The sequence below is a fragment of the Malaclemys terrapin genome, chromosome 1 (assembly GCF_027887155.1).
Source record: "Malaclemys terrapin pileata isolate rMalTer1 chromosome 1, rMalTer1.hap1, whole genome shotgun sequence".
Lineage (NCBI taxonomy): Eukaryota > Metazoa > Chordata > Testudines > Emydidae > Malaclemys > Malaclemys terrapin.
In genome coordinates this window covers 239,292,618-239,309,560 of record NC_071505.1, presented here as the reverse complement: position 1 = coordinate 239,309,560, position 16,943 = coordinate 239,292,618, and the positions used below count along the sequence as shown (strand labels likewise).

At 43.6% G+C, this 16,943-nt stretch overlaps 1 protein-coding gene across 4 annotated transcripts in view; it reads right to left on the bottom strand.

Moving 5' to 3' along the window:
- The window catches only part of NCK2 (NCK adaptor protein 2), a 166,992-nt gene that overhangs the window by 80,795 nt on the left and 69,254 nt on the right, over positions 1–16,943 (bottom strand). The window contains exon 3 of one of the 4 annotated variants that reach the window (XM_054010484.1): positions 9,164–9,298. The exons of the other annotated variants lie outside the window; for them this stretch is intronic. The gene's annotated coding sequence lies outside the window, so the exon portion shown is untranslated. The remainder of the gene's footprint in view (positions 1–9,163; positions 9,299–16,943) is intronic. 4 annotated transcript variants of the gene reach the window in all.

Here is a 16,943-nt window from a genome sequence, read left to right as displayed (position 1 = left end):
GTGTTGCAAAACAACTGCAAACAGGAAACCTCAGTTCTACTTTTGAGACAACGAATTTCTTTGTAGCTCCATTAGAGCACAGAAATGAAGTTTGTTTTGTACCCTACTAGTGGTTTAACAGTCTTTAACTGATATAAAATTGGAAGAGCAATAAAAAAAATTAGCAAACTTGGCTCTGTTCGGTTCATTTAATAAGGTTAGTTTACTTTAATGCAGACCATAGCCCTTCTGCACTCTACAATTAAGAGAGAGAGAGAGAGAGAGAGAGTGTGTGTGTGTGTGTTGAAACATATACATAAACTGTCCCTATGGACATATGCAGTATTCTAGACATATATCTCTCGACTTGTCCCCTGCCTAGGGTGACCAGATGTCCCGATTTTTGGGTCTATTTCTTATATAGGCTCCTATTACCCCCCACCCCGTCTCAATTTTTCGCATTTGCTGTCTGGTCACCCTACCCCTGCCCAGCACACTCATTACAATACAACTTATGTTATTAAAATGTATATTAGATTCAATTCATTTACTTTGTCCATAGAGTTTTAGTGTACACATTTTTGCACTGCAATGTGTAACTGCCTTGTCTAAATTGTCAGCCGTGGAACTGGAGGTTTTCACAACTGAGCAGTTGGGGTTTTTGATACCCAGAAACACCTGGACTGCATTTTGTGTGGTTGGGGGTTTTTTTGATTTGTTTTTGGCACCCAGCAGGCAGTGAAGGCTTCTATACGTAAGAGAGGCTGTATCTCCCATTTTCCTTCCTCTTTCGGGCAGGGGTGGAGGTGACTTAAATTAAGGGGTGAATTAGGGGGTTGAATTTCTTGTTTTCCACCCAGCACTGTTGACAGTAACTAGTTCCACATTGTATCCCGCCCCAATATCTGCCATTATTTTAATAAATTAGCATATTAACTAGATGTTTCTTCTAAAATGATCAGCAGTATAATAGTTCATGTTGACATTTATATACACTACTACAATCCTGCTTGAGCTCCATCCCCTCCATCCCTTGGTGGAGTCTCCCCAGGCTGCTGTAATAGACCCAAAGTTTGGATCCCACATGCTCTTAAGACTGGCTGGGTCAGGACAACATCAAGTTATTTCAAGCTCTGGTCTTCTAGATACATTCTTGGGATGCAGATCCTTTATCCAGCATCTCTTCCCGAGATATATGACTCCACAATTCAACTGGCTAGGCCCTGAAAACAGTGCTAGCCCACCCCAGTAGCAACTGCATGCTTCCCAGAGTTCCACCGAAGCTAAAAACTCTATGGATTACTGGTTCACCCTTCAGAGAGTATGTGAAAAATCAAGTGGGACAGAGACTTTGCAAAGAAATTTCTAAACACTTTACTCACAGACAAAACACAAAAGATATACAACGTATCTACAGAAAAACAACAAAACCCCTGCAGACAAAACCCTTTCTCCAGTGTCCTCAGAGCTCTATGAGTCCTCTGGATTCTAATCAGCCCTTTCAGGGTTCCAAGACATTTCCCTCTCCTCCTGCCCTGGTACCTTCTTCAAATGACCAGTGAGATGACCTTCCTTTTTAAAAAGTTTCAAACCCTTCTGTCATGTGAAAGTAGCTTCAGTGGCTTCAAGTCTGGGTCGGGTGATCTGTTTGATTAAAGCCCACTTACAGACCAGACTAGTTAAACTGGTTTCCCTGGGCAGCAGCCAGCTTGTTGTTCTGGGGTGCTTCCATCTGGATGCAAGACCAAGTTAATGACTCGATTGCTCTCAATTGTTAGCTCTTTACCAGTGGACACAGTCACTGCTGACACCTCCTTGATAGTTCAGATCAATATGAAGATTAAAAAACAAAGGGAAGGGACAGTACATGTTACAATCAAAATGGTGTTTGCAGACTGACAGACACACACTAATCCAAAACACATACATCATTATGCTTCAGAGTTAACAACTGAGATGAATGGATTAACACTTCTCTCAGAACTATTGTTTTAGGTTGTTACTTTTCAAAAGGTGAACTGAGTGCATCTTTTCCACTGTAGGGACTGGAGTTCAGCCCCGCCTCCTCTGTTTTAAAAAACTTGAAGCTTAGATTATGAAGAAAAGGTATGTGAGATACTTTAAAAATTGGATAATTATTAGACAATTTTGGTGGTGACATAATCACAGTATAAAGAGCCTAGTATATAATTCAGCCTACTAATGTCAGAGATATACAGTTGTTCATGAGTGCATATTTTAATTAAGGTACATAGAATGTATTGGATCTTTTTCTTGAGTTCACTAATTCCATGGTAGGCTCAGAAATTAAACAGGTGATATCCCAGCAGTGCTCTACCCAAGCTCTGCCCCACATCTCAGAATTTCCCGCCTCGAAGCAAAAACGTTTGTATGATTAAGGAATCTAAGCTGTTGCCTTCTTGTCTCCAAAGTCCTAGGAAATTCAAACTGCCCAATAACTACCTCCGAACAAAGCTTCAAATGATATATAAAATCAAAACATACAGAGTAGACTTAGAAAGGAGATAAAGCATACTGTCTCACATACCTCAGCCCTAACAGGCTCAACAACATGTCTACTGGGCCACAAAGGAGGAGGAAGGAGAGGTCAGAGAGCTAGGACTGTGAGAGGGACAAGTTTAAAAATCAATGTCAAGTGAAGACAGAGAGGAATATGGATACTGAGTTCCAGGTAACTACCATTCAAATTTCACACCAGGGCTCTTTAATTAGCCAGTGGTCTCAATGTCAGTAACCAAGAAAGTTGCAGGAAAAAGATAAGGCAATCTGAAGAGCAACCAGAAAAGATGATAATGGCTTGACTGGGAGCCAGACGAATGAGGTAAGATTGTAATCCAGCAATACAGCTGCTGATAAATCACAGAGTCATGTACCACCAAAATTCAATTCTTCAAGCCCTATGTTATTAAACTACCTATTTCCATCCTCTAAGCCAGTGTTTTTCAAACTGTGGATTGCGGCATGTAAGGTGCTGGGTTGCCTCGCTCTGGTCAGCACTGCCGACCAGGATGTTAAAAGTCCCATCGGTGGTGCTGCCCAGCTAAAGCAGGCTAGTGCCTACCTTTTCCGACATTGTGCTGTGCCCCAGAAGCGGCCAGCAGCGGGTCCGGTCTCTAGGCAGGGGGGCCACGAGGCTCTCCATGCGCTGCTCCCGCTCCGAGTACTGGCTCCACACTCCCATTGGCCAGCAACTGGCCAATGGGAACGGGGGGGTGGGGAGAGGTGTGCTTGCACGCCTATGCCTAGGAGGCAGACCTGCTGCTGGCCGCTTCTAGGGAGCAGCACGGTCCACAGTGCACCCCAGCTGCGCTGCTGACTGGGAGTCGCCGGAGGTAAGTCTGCGCCCGCACCCCAACCGCCTGCCCCAGCCCTGACCCCCTTCCCCCCCCTCCCCCACAAACCCAGATAGGGTGACCAGATAGCAACTGTGAAAAATCGGGACAGGGGGTAATAGGAGCCTATATAGGAAAAAGTCCCAAATATCGGGACTGTCCCTATAATATCGGGACATCTAGTCACCCTAAACCCAGAACCCCTTCCTCCACCCAAAACCCCTCATCCCTGGCCCCAGCCCAGAGCCTGCACCCCCAGCCCATAATCCTGACCCCCTCCCGCACCCCAACCCCCTGCCCCAGCCCAGAGCCCCCTCTCAAACCCTAAACCCCTCATTCCCAGCCCCACCCCGCACCCCAATCCTCTGCCCCAGCCCTGAGTCCCTCCCACACCCCAAGCCCCTCATCCCCAGCTCTGTTGGGTCACAGACATCAACAATTTTCTTCAACTGGGTCCCCAGAAAAAAAGTTTGAAAATCACTGCTCTAAGCAAGTTCATACTAAGACTGACTCAAAAAGATTATAAACATAGAAATGTAAGAAAAAAATGTGACTTACTACACACATAGAGCCCCAAACCTAACTAAAAGTGCATATTAGTAATAATGTCATGCACATAACTGAACTGGAATCACTACTAAAGAAAGTTGAATATTTTTAAAAGAAGCACCTCTCACTCCTTGTATATGATCCTGAACATAGAATGAAGAATATAAGAATGACCACACTGAGTCCGACCAATGGTCCATCTAGCCCAGTAACCCATCTTCCCACAGTGGCCAGGGCCAGATGCTTCAGTGGGAACAACCAGAACAGGACACTCTATGCACTCTCTGTCATCCAGCCTCAGCTTCCAGCAGTCAGATGTTTAGGGACACCCAGAGCATGGGGTTGCGTCCCCAATAATAGCCACTGATGGACCTATCCTCCATGAACTTATCTAATTCTTTTTTCACCCCGTTATACTTTTGGCCTTCACAACATCCCCTGGCAACAAGTTCCACGGGTTAACTGTACATTGTGTGAAACCTAAACCTGCTACCTATTAATTTCACTTGGTCGGGGCAATGTGTAACTGTTGATGGGGGGTGGGTGGGGGAGCACAATGTAAAGGTTCTGTTATGAACTCTGGCAGCAGAGGCTAGGTGTGTGAGGTCAGGGGCATGCCATATGGCTTTATGGACTACAGCATGGCCTCACAGTCGCTTCTTCAGTGCAGAGCAGCTTCCTAGCATCTCCCAGCTCAGAGCCAGCTCCCAGCCCCCCCGGCTAGCCCCACCTTTGGCCTTCAGCTGCAGGATCCCGGCCCCCCAGGCTCTATTCCTGACTCTGTGATTGATTCTGTGAGCTTGAACAAGGCAGCTGGGCCCAGTTCTCAGGGCTGCAGATGCAGCCCATGCGCACGCACACACACACATGCCTGCACAGCTGCATGAGGTTAAATGCACGGACTCCACCTCTCCATAATGCGGGATCCCCACCTCACTCCCAGTGGTGCACTGCAGCTTGTAAAGTGCTTTGAGACCCTCGGAGAAACACTGAATGAGCAGGGCAAGCTAATCGCTGCTCTAGGGAGACATGCCCTGTGAGCCAGCCTTGGAGACCATCCATGCTGCACTGAGACCGCCCTGATTTCTGCCAGCCTGGGGTAGCTCTGAATGCCCTTCGCTCCTCCCCCACCTTTGGCAGATAGCTTGGGCTGTCCAAAGTAGGGTGACCAGATGTCCCGATTTTATAGGGACAGTCCCGATTTTTGGGTCTTTTTCTTATATAGGCTCCTATTACCCCCCACCCCCGTCCCGATTTTTCACACTTGCTGTCTGGTTACCCTAGTCCAGAGCGGGCTGAGCCCTGTGCCTGTCTGTGCTCCTCAACCCCCACAGCTAGAAGCACATGCAGGAGGCTGCCCTACCTGGCTGCTGCTCTCTGTGCGTAACGGCAGGCGGCACCGCCAGCCTAGGATGGCATTGGTGCCACTGCCAGGAAAGGAAAGGAGCCAGGATGCACTGGACCCCTCACCATACTCTCCCAGGGCTGGGGTTCAATATCACCACCTCCTTTCTCCTCTCTGCCAAATCCCAGCAAACTCTGCAGGTTCCCCAGGGCCCTAGTGCACAATGCCTCCTCAACCCCATCCAGCCCATTCTGCAGCCAGGAGACAGGAAGCAGCTGGGTTATGTTATTGACCAGCAGCAGCCTGGAGGCATTAGCTGCCTTTCAGCACTGTGCAGGTGAGGAGGAGAGCTGCTTCCAGCCGTGGGGGAAGGGGGGAGAAAAAGAAGAATGAGCTCTGCAAAGACACAGACTACAGGCAGCTCCTGGGCAAGGCAAAGGAAATAAGTGCCGCATTCCTCACTAGATGGTTCTGACGTTTTGGTGTAAACCCTGGCGGAAATCGGGGGGGGGGAGGGGGCGGGGGGAGTAGGGAAAGACACATGATCCCATGTCCCATCCCCCCCGTGTTGGCCTCCTTCATTCGGTGACCCCTGATTTGTGTGTTATTTTCTCTTTTCCAACCTGAACAGTCCATCTTTTTACTCACTCTTCATACATAAGCTGTACCATGCCCTTAATCAATTTGTTGACCTTCTCTGTACTTTTCCCAATTCTTATGTTTCTTTTTTGAGATAGGGTAACCAAAACTACATGCAATGTTCAAGGTGGGGTGTAAAATGGATTTACATCTCTACCCCGATACAACGCTGTCCTCGGGAGCCAAAAAATCTTACCGTGTTGTAGGTGAAACTGCGTTATACCTATCTCATAGAACTGGAAGGGACCTTGAAAGGTCATCGAGTCTAGACCCCTGCCTTCACTAGCAGGACCAAGTACAGATTTTTGCCCCCGATCCCTAAGTGGCCCCCTGAAGGACTGAACTCACAACCCTGGGTTTAGCAGGCCAATGCTCAAACCACTGAGCTATCCCTCCCCCCAGGTTATATCGAACTTGCTTTGATCTGCCGGACTGCAATGCACCTTCCCCCTCCCCCTCCCCCTCCCCCCCCCCGAGCACTGCTTTACCACGTTATATCAGAATTTGTGTTATATCAGGTCACGTTATATCGCTGTAGAGGTGTATAGAGTGGCATTAGGATATTTTCTGTCCTTTTATCTATGCCTTTTCTAATGGGTCCTAACATTGTGTTCGTTTTTTTGACTGCCATTGCACATTAAGCAGATGTTTTCAGAGAACTAGTCATGATGACTCCAAGTTCTTTTTCTTGAGTGGTAATAGCTAATTTAGACCCCATCATTTTGTATGTATAGGTGGGAGCATGTTTTCCAATGTGCATTACTTTGCATTTATCAACACTGAATTTCATCTGCCATTTTGTTAACAAATCACCCAGTTTTGTGAGATCCCTTTGTAACTCTTCACAGTCTCCTTTGGACTTAACTATGTTGAGACATTTTGTATAGTTTTCAAAATTTACCCCTTCTTCCAGATCAGGGGTAGGCAACCTATGGCATGCATGCCGAAAGCAGCACGCAAGCTGATTTTCAGTGGCACTCACACTGCCCGGGTCCTGGCCACCGGTCCGGGGGACTCTGCATTTTAATTTAATTTTAAATGAAGCATCTTAAACATTTTAAAAACCTTATTTACTTTACATACAACAATAGTTTAGTTATATATTATAGACTTATAAAAAGAGACCTTCTAAAAACGTTAAAATGTATTACTGGCATGTGAAACCTTAAATTAGAGTGAATAAATGAAGACTCGGCACACCACTTCTGAAAGATTGCCGACCCCTGTTCCAGATCAATTAGGAATATGTTGAACAGCACAGATACCTCTGAGACCTATTTACCTCTCCACTGTGAAAACTGATCTAGCCTTTGTTTTCTATCTTTTAACCCGTTAATGATTCATGAGAGGACCATCTCTCTTATCCCATGAATCTTTACTTTGCTAAAGAGCCTTTGGTGAGGGACCTAGTCAAAGTCTTTCTGAATATCTATGTACACTATATCCAGTGGATCACTCTTATCAACATACTTGCTGACACTCTCAAAGAATTCTAATGAATTGGTGAGGCATGATTTCCCTTTACAAAATAGATGAACACAGTATGTTGGAGAGGAGTTCATTTGTCTGATAATTCTGTTCTTTGTCATAGTTTCAACCAATTTGCCTGGTACTGAAGTTAGGCTTACCAGTCTGTAATTGCCAGGATCACCTCTAGAACCTTTTTTTTTTAAAAAAACAGCATCAGATTAGCTATATGCCAGTCATCTGGTACAGAGGCTGATTCAAGCAATAGGTTACATACTACACTTAGTAGTTCTGCAATTTCATATTTGAGTTCCTTCTGAAATCTTGGGTGAATACCATCTGGTCCTGGTGATTTATTACTGTTTAATTTACCAATTTGTTTCAAAACCTCCTCTACTGACACCTCAATGTGGGACAATTCCTCACAGCTGTTATCCAAAAAGAATGGCTCAGGTTGTGGGAATATCCCTAACATCCTAGGCAGTGAAGACCAATGCAAAGAATTCATTTAGCCTCTCCACAACAGTCTTGTCTTCCCTGAGCACTTCTTTAGCACCTTGATCATCCAGTGGCCCCACTAATTGTTTGACAGGCTTCCTGCATCTGAGGTACTTAAAAATTTTTTGGTATTAGTTTCTCTGTTTTTTTTCTAATTGTTCTTCAAATTCTCTTTTGGCCTGCCTAATTATACTTTTACACTTGAAATCAGTCTTGAGAATTCAGTTTACTTTAAAAGAACACAATTTTTTTTCACCACCTAGAGATGACTTATGTAAAATTAAACAATCTGGAAAACTGACAGAAAATTATCTGACTTCTGTGAACTGCTCAGTAAATGCAGAATGTTAACAGCATTGCTAAAGGAGATCCAGAACATTCTACAGCTTAACCATGCATTTTGTCCATTATATGGTTATATCTTGAAGTGTTTTCTCATTACAATGTCACAAAGTTTGAACAGTGAGAGGACTAGTATCCTGCACAGACTGCTGCTTCCAGTACTTATTTATGGGCTACGTTTATTTACTATATTTATGGACTCTGTTTATAAAATCTGAATTTAGAAATGTCTGAACTATTTTTTTATCCGGATTTTTGTTTGTTTTTACTTCAAATGTGATTATAGTTGGAAAACCTACAATATAAAAATAGCACTGTTACTCAACAGATCTGGTTGTGTGTGTATTTTACAGATCTATCTGCTGACTTCAGTGACAAAAATTACTACTGCTAATAGTACAGAGTTAATCCAGCTAGGGGAGAGTAAGACAGCTTCTATTCCAACTTGGACATCATCATTTATATGAAGCATGGGTAGATGGGGTGCAATTGTTACATGCCATGCCATGGTCTAAAATGTCAGTTTATGCAGGCAAAATCCAGTTCCACATTTCACTTACATGTATTATCTCAGTCTATCTTAATGTATGGGCTGAGATCCGCACCTGAATGAAAAACAGCTGGCTGAAGCTGAACACAGGCAAGACAGAGGCAAATTTAGGGTCTGTGTAGATCAGTGGTTCTCAATCCACGGCCTACTTGCGGCCCAATCAGCGCACAGCTGTGGCCCATGTGACATCCTCAGGACCATACAGGTAGTATATCACCCATATAACACGGAGAGCTGCATATGCGGCCCACAATGGTAAATAAGTTGAGAACATTAGAAGAGCTTCAATTATTCCAGATCACAATAGCTCGCCTTCTCTTCAGCATCAGTTGCTGAAAGCACATATTCTCAGTGCTGCGCTCACTACACTGGCTCTCCACTTAATACTGGGCAAGTTTAAAGTCACAGGCTTAACTTTCAAGGTCCGTCCATGAAACTGACCTTCAATATCTCAGAGTGCGCTCACTGCTGACAAGGATTTCCTGATATCTACGTTCCTCTGGAATTATGAAGGTGTTCCAACTCAGGGATGAAGCTGATGAGAGAAGACGACACAGCAGGACAAGACTTTGGAACCTATCATCAGAGGAGATAAGAATAACCACTAATCTCTCTACCTTCAGACTATATTAAAGAATATTTTTAATTGACCAATTATCTGGGGTTATAGGAAAAAAAAGCAGACCTTGGGCCATTTGGGGGTATTTAATTTATTTATTTTAAACATTTTGGGAAGTGCTCAGATACTACAGTAATATTCTAGATCTATTGATCTAGATTTTAACAACATTTATACTACAAAATCTTAATTGCTGTTGATGAAGCACAAACCAGAAAGAACACAGTTTACACAACACTGATAGGAAAAAAGAACCCTCTCAAAATTGAATCTGGAAATCACTGAGACAATGAAACGTCACAAAATTTAGAGTCAAATTAAAATATTTCAGAGCCACAGAGAAGGCTGTCATGACTCCCTCAGCTACTCAGCCCCCTTCATTAAATCTCACTCCTGAGAACCCCTTTTCCAGGATATGTCTGCAGAAGCCTCCAGTCTGGAGCCTACCAATTGTCAGACAAATCCCAAGTGATTTTGCAAAATAGTGGTTTACTGTAGGAGCCTAAGGGGAAAAAAAATTGAGTTACAACTTTCCATTAAACACATGCAATAGTATTCTATTGTTCTGTGTGGAGTTATCTGTGTCAAATGATGTGACCTTCAAATATGCTTACCTCCCCAGAGTCAGATTTAATTTTTATGTCATTAGTGATACCGCTATGACACAAAATTTCCTGCATGGGGGCATTTCAAGATGCTAATGCTTAATCAATGTGACACCATTTAAAATAGATAACACTAAGATCTGCCTTTCCTATTTACTCAATAAGCACTCAGCTATTCTGGAAAATGAGGATTCTTAAATAACACTGTCTTTCATTAAAAAAAAAAAAAAAAAAAAAAAAAAAAAAAAAGAATATTCCTATTTCTTATTTAGAATTTTTCACATCTATTTTCACAACTGCAAATAGCTTCTCTCTGATTCTCATACATAGAATCATAGAAGATTGGGGGTGGAAGAGATCTCAGGAGGTCATCTAGTCCAACCCCCTGCTCAAAGCAGGGCCAATCTCAACTAAATCATCCCACCCAGGGCTTTGTCAAGCCGGGCCTTAAAAATCTCTAAGGATGGAGATTCCACCACCTCCCTAGGTAACCCATTTCAGTGCTTCACCACCCTCCTAGTGAACTAGTTTTTGCTAATATCCAACCTAGATCTCCCTCACTGCAACTCGAAACCATTACTCCTTGTTCTGTCATCTGCCACCACTGAGAACAGCGGAGCTCCATCCTCTTTGGAAACCACCCCCGCCTTTCAGGTAGTTGAAGGCTGCTATCAAATCCCCCCCTCACTCTTCTCTTCTGCAGACTAAATCAGCCCAGTTCCTCAGCCTCTCCTCATAAATCATGTGCCCCAGCCCCCTAATCATTTTCGTTGCCCTCCACTGGACTCTCTCCAATTTGTCCACATCCTTTCTGTAGTGGGGGGCACAAAACTGGAGCTGTAGCCTTACCAGTGCCAAACAGAGGGGAATAATCACTTCCCTCAATCTGCTGGCAATGCTCCTACTAATGCAGCCCAATATGCCGCTAGCCTTCTTGGCAACAAGGGCACACTGTTGACTATATCCAGCTTCTCACCCACTGTAATCCCCAGGTCCTCTTCTGCAGAACTGCCGCTAAACCAATCAGTCCCCAGCATGTAGAAGTGCATGAGATTCTTCCGTCCTAAGTGCAGGACTCTGTACTTGTCCTTGCTGAACCTCATCAGATTTCTTTTGGCCCAATCCTCCAATTTGTCTAGGTCATTCAGGACCCTATCCCTACCCTCCAGCGTATCTATCTCTTCCCCCAGCTTAGTGTCATCTGTGAACTTGCTGAGGGTGCGTTTATATTTACATTGAATTACAAAGTGCAAATAGTTGTTATTCTACAGAAACAACTTGGTATTACTGACACTAGATAACCTCTCTTAGGACCTATTTATGCTAGGAAAATAATTTGTAGTTGAAAAGTTGTCATGGACAAGTCACACCAAATAGCCCATGAGATTGAAATGAGCTTGGAAATAGTTTGGTTACTAGTATAATCAAGGAGAAAAAGTTTAAGATCAGTCTGAGAATGGAGGTTACTTACTGTAACTGAATGTTCTTCGAGATGTGTGGTCCCTATCTGTATTCCACCCATGGTACACATACACGCCATGCACCAGAGCCCAAAAATTCTTCAAAGCAGTGGGCACGAAAGGCAGTGCGGGTCAAAGCCTCTCCAGTTCCTTTTCTTACAGCAAGCCAACTGGATGCGAAGCAGAGAGGAAGGAGGGCAAGTAATGGAATGTAGATTGGGACCATCCACCTCTAAGAATCTCCAGTTACGATAAGTAACCTCCATTTCTTCAAGTGATTGTCCCTCTATGTATTCCACATGTGTGTGACTGGCAAGCAATGTTCAGATGAGAAGAGGATGTGAGGGAGGTGGCAGCAGAGATGCTTGTAGTACTTCCCTTCCTACAACTGCATTTCCAAGTTGCTGCTCTGCAAACATCTTACAGTGGAACGTCCAATAGGGATACCATGGAGACAGCTTGTGCTCACATGCACTGAGCTGTAACACCATCAGGAGGGGGAATTTTTGCTATTTTGTAGCATTTTAAGATGCACCCTGAAACCCATTTAGAAATCCTGTGGGAGGATATGGCTTGTCCCCATGATCTTTCTGCTTTGGCAGTAAAGAGTGTCAGAAATTTTCTAGGGGGGTTGATTTTTTGCCAGTAGAACCAGCCTGACGTTGAGAAAGTGAAATGTCCTGTCTTTGGAAGAAGCATGGAGTTTTGGGGAAAATACAGGTAAGCATATTGTCTGATTGATGTGGAACTCAGAAACAATCTTGGGAAGAAATCTGAGATGGAACTGACAGAAAAACTATTTAAAAGTATTTTATATTACAGTTTAAATATCGAGTGACGGAGGACATGATTCCAACTCAGGACATGCAGGGGTAAGAAGAACTGGAGAGGTGTTGACTCAAACTACCCTCTACCTCCTCAGTCGGGAACACCAAGGGAGCTAATACGCATGTGCGGGTCAACAGACGCTGCTTTGAAGAATTTCCAGACTCCAGCACATGGCGTGCATGTGTACCCATGTGTGGAATACACATAGGGACCATCACTTGAACAACAACAATACAGTAACAAGGTAACTGCCATTGGTAAAAACCTATGCCTAACGATGACCGGAATGATTTAAAAAAGGGGGAAGATGACGTTATAGAGACTGGAGAACTCCTGAAATTACATCACAAGAGTATAGAACAAACACTGAGCAATAGGTAGGTAGGAATTTTTAAAGTCATATGGTTTTATAAACACCTAATCAATCACTTAAGTTAGATAACATTTCAGGGAAAAAAAGTCTTTATTAAAGATTCTACCATCTTTCAGGCCTCTGTACATAAAATAAGAAGGAAAAAAGGGCACAATCACAACTTTTAAAAGTATCTTTTCAAGTCATCTTTAAGATTTAGAGGAACTACATGGCAATTAAAGAGTTAAGTTGCAGTGAAGAAAACCTCCCACAGGAGGACCAAGCCCTTGTCCCTACTTGGGAATAGCCCCAGTAAAACAATCAGTGGCCAGCAATCAATGTCGCTATGTAGATGCTTCTCCCTAATTATAAATAAGGACAAGCCTTTGTTTTTTGCCTGCCAAGTTTCCACTCCTCTCGTCTACTTCATTCTTCTGAACAGGCAGCATATTGAAATTTATAAAAATAAAATAAGTAGGCAGAATGAAGGGGGAGTGCAAGGAGAGCCCACTACACAAGACAAAGCTGGAAGATTTAATATTAGACCTACCAGCCTTCATATAACCCCTTAATGAAAAGGCCAAAGAATAAATTTGACGGGAATGTGAAAATAGAGGAAAAATTATATACATTAAGTCATGCAAAAGGAAACAAAAAATTAGAAGGAAAAATTGAAGTGTTTATCTGTATGTTATACTGATGTGACATGCTCTGTGGAAGATAAATCCCAATAGACTTATTGCTGATCATAGACTGATGCCACCTATAGTGATTCTGTCAGTTCAAATGGAGAGCAATGTTTCTGTTAATCTTTAAATAAAAAAATAAAATGGTAAAATAATGAGAAACTACTGCCTTGGCTGGCAATATTGAAGACAATATATGGAAAATTTTATGAAATGTTAAAGAACCCTTCCCTGCCTGGTTAAGATTTCACTAAATCTTTAGCAATCTCAACATTTGAAATAGTTAAAATGATCTGGTCCTAATTTGATCTTCCTCATGTTTCACTTTGCCATAGCAAACATCACTGGTCTCTGAATTAAACTTTATTAGAAGCATTAGTACATTCACTGATTTTAGAAACAAAGAACACAGTTCTCAAATGCATGAATTTAACCTTGATCTTGCATGAAAGGACACAGCTCAGAACCAACATACCCTGCTACATTTTATTGCTAATCCCTTGGAATACTATTAGCCACTTTTCAAGGGATTTCACTTTATACTGTCTATAAAATACTGAAAATAAAACTGAACTGCTGACCTTCTGTTCCCCAATAAAAAAAATCATATACTGTATTCACTTTTTGTGTTCTAAGTAGAAACGATGCAGGTATTTTAGAGTTTGATCAGCAGGATAAAGTGAGCATCTCTGAAAAGAAAAAAAAAATATTCTGCCCTCTTCTTTTTCTTCAAAGAAACCGACTGGATTAGTGGGATTAAGTGATTTTTATCAATCTTGCTGTGTTAGGTATATAAATATTCCATAAAATTTACTGAATTCCAGAACTCTACAGCAGCATTACAAACAACCTGTGGAAATTTGCTTTCACACAAATTTTACATTTTTTGGTTCACAGATGTATTATTCATTGTTTTAAATCGAGAATGTATGTCTAGATTTGTTAAATTTTTCAACTACTGTTACTTCAAATATTCAGAATATTTCTGAAGTCACTAAAAGCTGAATTCTATACCCTTTTTTGAAGGGTGGGGGGAGAGAGGGCACAAATTCTGCCCAGTTTGTTCATTAAGTTTCAAGGCCAAACTGCACCTCTGACTTACATCTCATTTATACCTGAACTTCACATAGCTGCTTGGGAAATCTCTGAGACTGGGACACCTCATAGAGAGGCATCAGAGGCTAGCTGAGGTCTGGTGGAATTAGTGCTAATCCAGGTAGGTGGATCTAAGTGGGCCACCACATGACTAATCTTAATGCAGTCTGAGAAATATTTATGCAGACTGAGAGAAGATAGGTTGCTCTTTCATTCTGCTGGCAAACACTAGGAACGGTCTAGGAGAATTCTTAAATAGGTTCATTCTGGCCAGGTAGTATGAGAGACAGCTAACAGTGTGCAAGGTATGAAGTTCTGGCTCTCTCCTAGCAGTGAGAGGTTTGGACAAGATGACAGGTAGGTGAATCAACTGATTAAGATTAACATCAGAAACCATTTTAGGCAATAACCTCCGGTGAGGTCTCAGTCAGTCACTTTGTCCTAAAATAATGATGCCTATTATTTACATTGTGTTTTCCACAAGTAGATCTTAGAGAGTTTCTCAATCTTTCAATGTATTTATCCACACAACAAATTTCCACCCCAATTTTACAGATTGAAACTGAAGCACAGAGAGGCTAAGAGACTTGCTCATGTCATACAGGAAGTCCATGGTGGACCAGGGAACTGAACCCAGATCTCCCACATCCTAAGCCAATGCCTTAACCACTGGAGCATCAGCCCTTTTCTTTGAACTCAGAACCTTCAGCATCCTGGGCAAAGATCTTATCTCTACAACAGGCATCTGCCTCTTATAGCAGGGGTGGCCAACCTTACTGGCCCTCTGAGCTACATACGACAATCTTCAGAAGTTCGAGAGCCAGGGCACACCTGCCGGGAGCTGTGGGTTAGAGTTTCAGCCCCACACTTGCTGAAGACCTGAGCCCTGGCAGGTGCAACCCACAGGGCCGAAGCCCCAAGACACCTCCCCCCAGCCCCCACTGGGAAGAAGCCCTTACCACTTCACCCTGCTGCAAGGCAGAGGTCCTGAGCTCCCCCTTCCCGCAATACTGGAGGTGGAGAATGGGGGGGTGGGTTAAGGGGGGCTCCGGGAGCCACACTTTAATGGTAAAAGAGCTGCATGGGGCTCACGAACCATAGTTTGGCCACCCCTGTCTTATAGAGTACTGTGTAGGGAAGCTCTGTCATAGTGGCTTGAATCTCTTTCATTCTTCTGGCAGAGGTAATGGCCATGACAAAGGTGTTTTTCATAGACAGGTGAAAAGAACAGGATGCCAATAGTTCAAAGAGAACCATCAAATCTGTTAAAACAATGTTGAGATCCCAGGAGGATTGGCAAAAAAAGTATGAATAAGCCCCTTGAGAAACCTAGCCATGGACGATGGGCGAAGTCAGTGTGACCTTCTACTGGAGGGTGATGAGTGGAGATGGTTACCAGGTATACTCTAATGCAGGGATCTCCAACTCAAATCACCACGAGGGCCACATAAGGACTACTTCATTGGCCCAAGGGCTGCATCGCTGAAAGCTTTTCTTACAACGATACAAAAGTATAGTAAAAAATGAAGAGTAATATAGTATCCTATTAAAAGTCAACGTATTAACTTTTTTTAAAACTGTAATGCGAAAAGTCAGTGCTAATTTCGACAGTCATTTCATTTTTGGCGACTTAGCTGGCAGCGTTAATTTGTTAACTGTATGAGTTAAAAAAAAATTCTGTCACCCTGCGATAGGATGTCCATCCCACACAAGCCCTAGGTAAATGTGAGCCAGAAAGGGCCAATTAACCTTATATGTTGCACCTGGAGGAAAGCCAGGGCTTGATAAGAACTAATGGAAGATGAAGCCCAGCGGGGGAAGACCTGGGCTAGGATGATAAAGCCAGGAAGTGACAGCAGGAAGGCGGCTGCAGGATGGAGGTCTGCAACCACTCCCTTAGAGGGAAAGGGAGTTGGCTAGAGACGAGGAGGTGGTCAGGAGGAGAGTAAACCCTGTGGTTCTGTCCTGGATTAGGGATTCTTACAAGAGGCCTAAAAGGGTGGAGTACCCACAAGGAGGTGCTCCTGGGGTGAGTGGACCTCTTTACACAGGTCTGCAAATGTACCTTGTAATTTCAGTCCATCAGTATTCTCTCTCACTTATGCTTCTTCACCAGTACTATATTCTGCAACTGGAATTTAGGGTCTTGTCTAACTCCCATTGAAATCAATAAAAAGCGTATCATTGACGTCAAAGGGGGTTGGAATAGACTCATAGTCAAAAGTTCTGTTGATGACGCATAAGCCAGAATATTATACAGCTCATGCTCCCCCTCCCTGTCCCTATTCCACCTCTTCCCCAGTCCCACCTCCTCCCCTGAGCGCACGTCTCCGCTTCTCCCCCCTCCCTCCTGGAAAGTCCGCCAAATTGCTGGAAACACTAGGAGGTAGGCGGAGGAGCAGGGATGTGGCATGCTGGGGAGAAGGGGAGGCAGGGAGTGAGGGGCAGAGGAGGGGAGTCAGCGTCTATGGCGGGCCACAGGAAATAGCTCTGTGGGCCGTGTGTTTGAGATCCCTGCTCTAATGGAACTACCAGAGAGCCCTAAGTGCTTTAAGGAAATCAGGTAGTCAAGGATG